Source organism: Delphinus delphis, chromosome 5, assembly GCF_949987515.2.
Source record: "Delphinus delphis chromosome 5, mDelDel1.2, whole genome shotgun sequence".
NCBI classification, from domain to species: domain Eukaryota; kingdom Metazoa; phylum Chordata; class Mammalia; order Artiodactyla; family Delphinidae; genus Delphinus; species Delphinus delphis.
In genome coordinates this window covers 40,546,039-40,555,495 of record NC_082687.1, presented here as the reverse complement: position 1 = coordinate 40,555,495, position 9,457 = coordinate 40,546,039, and positions in this window count along the sequence as shown.

The window sequence follows — 9,457 nt, the reverse complement described above, 5'->3', positions numbered from 1 at the left end:
ATAGAAACATACATATTGATAATTACCTTAAACGTGAATGGATTAAATGCTCCAACCAAAAGACACAGGCTTCCTGAATGCATACAAAACAAGACCCATATATATGCTGTCTACAAGGGACCTACTTCAGACCTAGGGACACATACAGACTGAAAGTGAGGAGATGGAAAAAGATATTCCATGCAAATGGAAATCAAAAGAAAGCTGGAGTAGCTATACTGCTATCAGATAAAATAGACTTTAAAAAAAAGAATGTTACAAGAGACAAGGAAGGACACTACATAATGATCAAGGGATCAATCTAAGAAGAAGATATAACAATTATAAATATATATGCACCCAACATAGGAGGACCTCAATACATAAGGCAACTGCTAACAGCTATAAAAGAGGAAATCAACAGTGACACAGTAATAGTGGGGGACTTTAACACCTCACTTACACCAATGGACAGATCATCCAAGATGAAAATAAATGAGGAAACAGAAGCTTTAAATGACACAATAGACCAGATAGATTTAGTTGATATTTATAGGACATTCCATCCAAAAACAGCAGATTACACTTTCATCTCCAGTGTGTACGGAACATTCTCCAGGAGAGATCACATCTTGGGTCACAAATCAAGCCTCAGTAAACTTAACAAAATTGAAATCATATCAAGCATCTTTTGTGACCACAACGCTATGAGACTAGAAATGATTTAAGGGAAAAAAACCGTAAAAACACAAACACATGGAGGGTAAACAATACATCACTAAACAACCAAGAGATCACTGTGAAATCAAAGAGGAAATCAGAAAATACCTAGAGACAAATGATAATGAAAACACGACGATCCAACCTATGGGATGAAGCAAAAGCAGTTCTAAGAGGGAATTTTATAGCTATACAAGCCTACCTCAAGAAACAAGAAAAATCTCAAATAAACAATATAACCTTACACTTAAAGGAACTAGAGAAAGAAGAATGAACAAAACCCAAAGATAGCAGAAGGAAAGAAATCGTAAAGATCAGAGCAGAAATAAATGAATTAGAAACAAAGAAAACAGTAGCAAATATCAATAAAACTAAAACCTGGTTCTTTGAGAAGATAAACAAAATTGATAAACCATTAGCCAGACTCATCAAGAAAAAGAGGGAGAGGACTCAAATCATAAAATTAGAAATGAAAAAGGAGAAGTTACAACAGACACCGCAGAAATACAAAGCATCCTAAGAGATTACTACAAGCAACTCTATGCCAATAAAATGGACAACCTGGAAGAAATGGACACATTCTTAGAAAGGTATAACCTTCCAAGACTGAGCCAGGAAGAAATAGAAAATATGAAAAGACCAATCACAAGTAATGAAATTGAACCTGTGGTTAAAAATCTTCCAACAAACAAAAGTCCAGGACCAGATGGTTTCACAGGTGAATTCTATCAAACATTTAGAGAAGAGTTAACACCCATCCTTCTCAAACTCTTCCAAAAATTTGCAGAGGAAGGAACACTCCCAAACTCATCCTATGAGGCCACCCTCAGCCTGATACCAAAACCAGACAAAGATACTACAAAAAAAGAATATTACAGGCCAATATCACTGATAAATATAGATGCAAAAATCCTCAACAAAATACTAGCAAACAGAATCCAACAACACACTAAAAGGATCATACACCATGATCAAGTGGGATTTATCCCAGGAATGCAAGGATTCTTCAATATATGCAAGTCAATCAATGTGATACACCATATTAACAAACTGAAGAATAAAAGCTGTATGATCATCTCAATAGATGCAGAAAAAGCTTTTGACAAAATTCAACACCAAATTATGACATAAACTCTCCAGAAAGTGGGCAGAGAGAGAACCTACTTCAACATAATTAAGGCCGTATATGACAGACCCACAGCAAACATCATTCTCAATGGTGTAAAACTGAAAGCATTTCCTGTAAGATCAGGAACAAGACAAGGATGTCCACCCTCACTACTATTATTCATCATAGTTTTGGAAGTCCTAGCCATGGCAATCAAAGAAGAAAAAGAGATAAAAGGAATACAAGTTGGAAAAGAAGAAGTAAAACTGTCCTTGTCTGCAGATGACATGATACTATACATAGAGAATCCTAAAGATGCCACCAGAACACTACTAGAGCTAATTAATGAATTTGGTAAAGTTGCAGGATACAAAATTAATGCACAGAAATCTCTTGAATTCCTATACACTAATGATGAAAAATCTGAAAGAGAAATTAATGAAACGCTCCCATTTACCATTGCAACACACAGCATAAAATACCTAGGGATAAACCTACCTAGGGAGACAAAAGACCTGTATGCAGAAAACTATAAGACACTAATGAAAGAAATTAAAGATGATAGCAACAGATGGAGAGATATACCATGTTCTTGGATTGGAGGAATCAATATTGTGAAAATGACTATACTACCCAAAGCAATCTACAGATTCAATGCAATCCCTATCAAATTACCAATGGCATTTTTTATGGAACTAGAACAAAAAATCTTAAAATTTGTATGGAGACACAAAAGACCCCGATTAGCCAAAGCAGTCTTGAGGGGAGAAAATGGAGCTGGAGGAATCAGACTCCCTGACTTCATACTATACTACAAAGCTACAGTAATGAAGACAATACGGTACTGGCACAAAAACAGAAACAGAGATCAGTGGAACAAAATAGAAACCCAGAGGTAAACCTATGCACCTATGGTCAACTAATCTATGACAAAGGATGCAATGATATACAATGGAGAAAAGACAGTCTCTTCAATAAGTGGTGCTGGGAAAACTGGACAGCTACATGTAAAAGAGTGAAATTAGAACATTCCCTAACACCATACATAGAAATAAATGCAAAATGGATTAGAGACCTAAATGTAAGACCGGACACTATAAAACTCTTAGAGGAAAACATAGGAAGAACACTCTTTGACATAAATCACAGCAAGATGATTTTTGATCCACCTCCTAGAGTAATGGAAATAAAAACAAAAATAAACAAATGGGACCTAATGAAACTTAAAAGCTTTTGCACAGCAAAGGAAACCATAAAGAATATGAAAAGACAACCCTCAGAATGGGAGAAAATATTTGCAGACAATTCAACAGACAAAGGATTAATCTCCAAAATATATGAACAATTCATGCAGCATAATATTAAAAAATAAACAACCCAATCCAAAAATGGGCAGAAGACCTAAATAGACATTTCTCCAAAGAAGACATACAGATGGCCAAGAAGCACAAGAAAAGCTGCTCAACATCACTAATTATTAGAGAAATGTCAATCAAAACTACAATGAGGTATCACCTCGCACCAGTTAGAATGGGCATCATCAGAAAATCTACAAACAACAAATGCTGGAGAGGGTGTGGAGAAAAGGGAACCCTCTAACACTGTTGGTGGGAATGTAAATTGATACAGCCACTATGGAGAACAGTATGGAGGTTCCTGAAAAAACTAAACATAGAATTACCATATGATCCAGCAATCCCACTGCTGAGCATATACCCAGAGAAAACCATAATTCAAAAAGACACATGCATCCCAATGTTCATTGCAGCACTATTTACAATAGCCAGGTCATGGAAGTAACCTAAATGCCCATCGACAGATGAATGGATAAAGAAGATGTGGTAAATATATACAATGGAATATTATTCAGCCACAAAAAGGAATGAAATTGGGTCATTTGTAGAGACGTTGGTGGATCTAGGGAGTGTCATACAGAGTGAAGTAAGTCAGAAAGAGAAAAACAAATATTATATATTAACGCATATATGTGGAACCTAGAAAAATGGTACAGATGAACCAGTTTGCAGGGCAGAAATTGAGACACAGATGTAGAGAACAAACATATGGACACGAGGGGTAAAGTGGCGCGAGTGTGGTGGTGGTGGGATGAATTGGGAGATTGGGATTGACATGTATACACTGATGTGTATAAAACTGATGACTAATAAGAACTGCTGTATAAAAAAATAAGTAAAATAAAATTGAAAAAAAGGGAAAAAAACAGGATAAAGATGATAATTATCAGGTAGGGTTCATTCTGTCCAGTTATCAACATACAAATTTTCCCAGAGAGATTCTGTAATTCAGGATCTTATGAAGAAGACAAAGGTATTGAAAAATGATTGAATCCATTCTGTACTTTACACAATTCTAAAAGTCCATATGTCAATTTCTGGTTCCCCTTTCTAAGGAACCGGCCATAAAAGCTAACCTCTGTGCCAGGGGAATATTTTCAGGATGACCTTGATCCCCTTTATGGGGTTCCACACTTATCTCACACCATTTGGGGATTTCCACTTCCTGTTTCTAGATCTTTATTATAAATTAAAGTGGTTCTTATTTTTTTGCATCAGTCCTAGCTCAAATTACAGGACCACTGATACAGTCCTTCTCAATTCCTTTGTGTGTGACTGTGTTATTGCCTGTGAAAGGGCAATATGACTGACGGTTAAAGCAAGGACTCTGGGGCTTCCTTGGTGGCGCAGTGGTTGAGAGTCCGCCTGCCGATGCAGGGGACACGGGTTCGTGCCCCTGTCCAGGAAGATCCCACATGCCGCGGAGTGGCTGGGCCCGTGAGCCATGGCCACTGTGCCTGCGTATCCGGAGCCTGTGTTCCGCAACGGGAGAGGCCACAACAGTGAGAGGCCCGCGTACTGCAAAAAAAAAAAAAAAAAAAAGAATGATAGAGATTTCCAAGAATGTAGGTGCCTTAGTGAAGAGACTTGTCTCCTGGGTCTTTTCCTGGAACATAGCTGGGAGGTGGATGTACAGAGTGCATGTGATAAATCAGGTCCAACATTCCTATCTCCTTAAGCCTTTGCATTCCCTCCTCCACATTATGCCAGGAAAGCTTTCCGGTAAGTGCAGTCATATCAATACATTTGGCCTGACCTAGTGTTATATTCCACTCTTCTGGTTTTAACATCTTTAGAATAAACTCCTACATGGGAGATATATTAGAAAAGTGTGGCAGTTCTTTCAGGGGGTAAAGTATTTCTTCCTGGGTCATAATGTGTACCTGTCCTGTGGGAACATGCTGAGGTTTAACCTTAGTTATGCATCTAGTCACAAAACTGGGCTGGGTCTTCAGGAAAATGAAAGACCCATTTCAAGACATCTGCCTCAGATGAGGTTTTCACAGGTATTTAAGCAAAGGAAGGCTAGTTGGCTTGGACTTAGTTTGCAAGCTTCTCTCGTACAAAAGAGAGGCTTAGAAACTGTAAGTTCCACCATTGTTTTAATTCAGCAATCCAAACAATTAAATTTTATGTTTAATTTTCAGTAGTACCAGCTCTCTGGGTAAAAGGAAAAGATTCTTTTAGGGCTGTCATGGGAGCTTTCTGGTTCTCCAACTGTGACTTGAGCTGAGAGTTCAAAGATTTGAGTTTGTCATTTTCTTTCTGTAAGTACTCAAGCAAACTCAGAAAAATTGATCTCACACTACATCCCTTATCGTCATCACTGACTGCTGTCACAGGCAGGTGCAGCAACCACTTGGGATGCTAAGACATTTGCTTCAGTTTGCACTTCGTTACAATCAAACACAGGTGATAGTTTGATTGTGCTATCCCAGCATGCCAGGAACCACTAGCTTCCCATATCCCATTGGCAAGGAGCTCAACACTGTGCTCAAATGCAAGGGCATCAGCAAACAAACTGCCCAATCCCATTTTTACAGGTCTACCTCTTAGGGCTGCTCGCAGTACTGATTCTGTAACAGACCGCAGCAGTGAGAGTCTAAGCATAATATGAACAGGGAAAGTTTAATATAAAGAACTATTAAGTATAACAGGGTGATAACTATGAGAGGTAAAGAGAACTCTAAAGAATACCCTAGGGCTTCCCTGGTGGCGCAGTGGTTGAGAGTCCGCCTGAAGATGCAGCGGACATGGGTTTGTGCCCCGGTCCGGGGAGATCCCACATGCTGCGGAGCGGCTGGGCCCGTGAGCCATGGCCACTGAGCCTGCGCGTCCAGAGCCTGTGCTCCGCAATGGGAGAGGCCACAACAGTGAGAAGCCCGCGTACTGCAAAACAAATAAAAAATTAAAAAAAGAATACCCTAGGTCTGAGAAAAGTACCCAAGGAAGAAACAAACTTGGAATGTCTCCCTGTCCTTAAGCTGGAACTCAAACCTGTGGGGGAAGGAGTGGTTGTAGCCCACTGGATTGTAGCCCATGGCCAAGCTGCTGGGTGGCCCTCAGCCAGATGGTCTATAGCCACCAGACAAGCAGGGAACACCCATCTGGGGAGAGGAAGGCTGAACTTGGCCGGGAAGCCATGGTCAGAATTGGCAAGAGGAAACATCCTCTGGGGTACACATGGGCAAGGATGGCAAACACTCTGGAGTACAGAAGGACAGGGGCTGGCACGTGGGCCTGTGCAGGGGTTATGGGCACAAGAACCCATTTTCCAGCTGGTAGTCATGAGGCCTGATGTCAGGAGGGCTGCAGCAAGGTGGTCGCCTAGCTGTGTAGGGACTGAGAGCTTACCTTTATGTGCACAGCTGGTGTGTTAATTTACTAGGGCTGCCATAACAAAGTCCCACAGACTATGTGGCTTAAACAACAGAAATTTATTTCCTCACAGTTCTGGAGGCTAGAAGGCTAGAAGTCCAAGAAAAAATTGTCACCAGGGTTGATTTCTTCTGAGACCTTTCTTCTTGGCTTGTAGATGGCCTTCCTCCAGTGTCTTCACATGGTTTGCCCTCTGTGTGATCTCCGCTTATACGGACACCAGTTATATCAGATTAGGGCCCCTCCTAATGACCTCATTTAACCTTAACTACCTTTTTAAAGGCCCTATCTCCAAATACAGTCACTTTCTAAGGTTCTGGGGATTTAGGACTTCAACTTATGAATTTTGGGGGAACTCAATTCAGCTCATAGCTGGGGAGAAGCATTACTGAAATCCTGACCACATGCTGCTGACAGCCACATGTAGAAACAAGAAGAAAATAGAAATGCACCTGAATCCGGAAAGGGAGCCCCTTCCTCCTGCAATGTCCCTCCAGCACCCTCTACTGACAAAGTTTAATATCATGCTCAATGCCAAGGAGAAATGCTTACAAGGGTCCAGCCCCATTATTGTAAAGCAGATAATGTGGGTTGAGTTTAGACCTGAGAGGCAATAACTTGATAACAAGCACACCGGTTCTTCATTTCTGTGCGATTTCTTTTTTTTCTTTCTTTTTTTTTTTTTTTTTTTTTTTTTTTTGCGGTACGCGGGCCTCTCACTGTTGTGGCCTCTCCCGTTGTGGAGCACAGGCTCCGGATGCGCAGTCACAGAGGCCATGGCTCACGGGCCCAGCTGCTCCGCAGCATGTGGGATCTTCCCGGACCGGGGCACGAACCCGCGTCCCCTGCATCGGCAGGCGGACTCTGAACCACTGCGCCACCAGGGAAGCCTCTCTGTGAGATTTCTGATGTTCTCTCGATAAATTGTCTGCTGAGATTGACCAGTTTGCAACTTAGAATTGGCACAGTTGTTTTGTTTTGCTTCCCACTTTTTGACAGTAGTTGTGCATGATTGTATCTTCCAGTTATCTTTTTGGGATAAATAGACTAAACTTTCCCCAGTATATTATAATTTTAATAGGTATAAATTAAAGTGATCTGAATTCATAATGTGGCATGATAGTGGACTATGGAAACAAGACCAGAAATCCGGCAATCTGGTTGCTCCTTGTATCTGCTTGATTCATCCTTGTTTCAAGGTTGATATTCGTGCTGTTCCCTCTTCCTGGAACAGTCTTGCCACAGCTATTACACAGTCCTTCCATCACATCGTTTAAGCCTCTGTTCAACTGCCACTCAGAATTTCTTCCCTGGCGCTCTATCAAAAATAGTCTCCTTCCTGGGAAATTCCCTGGCAGTCCAGTGGTTAAGATTCCATGCTTCCAATGCAGGGGGTGCAGGTTCAATCCCTGGTCGGGGGACTAAGATACCACATGCCGTGTTGTGTGGCCAAAAGGAAAAAAAAATAGTCTCCTTGCCCCATAACTCTCTTTCCCTTTACCATGTTTTATTTTCTTTACAACTTACCACTATGTCAAATTATATTATTTTAAATAGTGTATGTATTTATTTACCTATGCATTTATTCACTTATTTATTTGTTATTAAAATGCAAGCTCTAGGAAGGTAGGGACACATCTTGTTCATTGAGGTATCCTCAGAACATAGAACAGTGCATAGCATACAGTAGGTATACGATAAATAATGATTAAATGAATGACTCTAGGTGTTGGAAAAAGAGTGGTTCTTCCGGAGCATAAATCTATATGTGGATGGATAAAATTTTAGCTTCTAGCTTAATTAGCATAACAACAATGTGATTGCATTTTGACTGTTTTCACCTTAACTTGATGAAAAGACTTCCATTCAGTTTTTGTGTGTGAGTGGTATAATTAACATACAGTAAAATTCATCTCTGTGTGTATGTACATTTCTCTGCATTTTGACAAATGTATACAATTGTGTAAAATCATTGCAATCAAGATACAGAACAGTTCCAGCTTTCCTCCAAACTCCCTCGTGCCTTTTTATAGTCAACCTCTCCCCTGACCGCCAGTTTCTAGCGACAACTGATTTGTTTTCTATCCCCATAGTTTTACCTTTATCAGGATATCATATAGATGGACTCCTACAGTACCCTGCTTTTGGAGTCTGGTTTCTTTCACTTGGTATAATGCGTTTGAGACCCATGCACGTGGCTGCCTCGATCAGTAATTTGTTCCTTTTTACCGCTGAGTAGTGTTCTATCATATATATGTGCCACAGATTATTTACCCTTTATCAGTTGAAGGACATTTGGGTTTTTTCCAGTTTGGGGCGATTATAAATTGAGCTACTGTAAACATTCATGTGCAGGTTTTTGTGTGAACCTGCTCCCTTTTCTCTTGGGTAAATGCCTAGGCATGGGATTGCTGGGTCAATTGGTAAAGGCAGAATTAACTCTAAGAAACTGCCACACTTTTTTCAAAAGTGGTGACACCGTTTGCACCTTCTAGCAGCAGCCTCACCACCATGTGTTAAAATGCAGCATGGCTCTGGAAATAAATAAGAAATCTGACCTTGTTGTTCCTTGAATCTGCTTGGTTTGTCCCTATTTCCAGGCTTCGCACTTGCTGTTCCTTCCTGCTGGAGCACATCCGCACCTGTTATTGTAATTTCATTCACATCTGACTCTGAAGGAGGGCCTACCTATACACAAAATAAACACCAGCCAGGAATAAAACCGAGGCACTCAGAAACCCGAAGGCAGGGATGGGGAGAAATTATGAAACTGCATACCTTTTCCCTACGTTCTTTTGCACATCATGAGATCTTAACAATTTTCAGTTAGTAATTAATTAATTTGTGTTAAAAACTTTATTGTTTTCAGGAATTCCCTGGCGGTCCAGTGGTTAGGACTCCGTGCTTTCACTGCCGA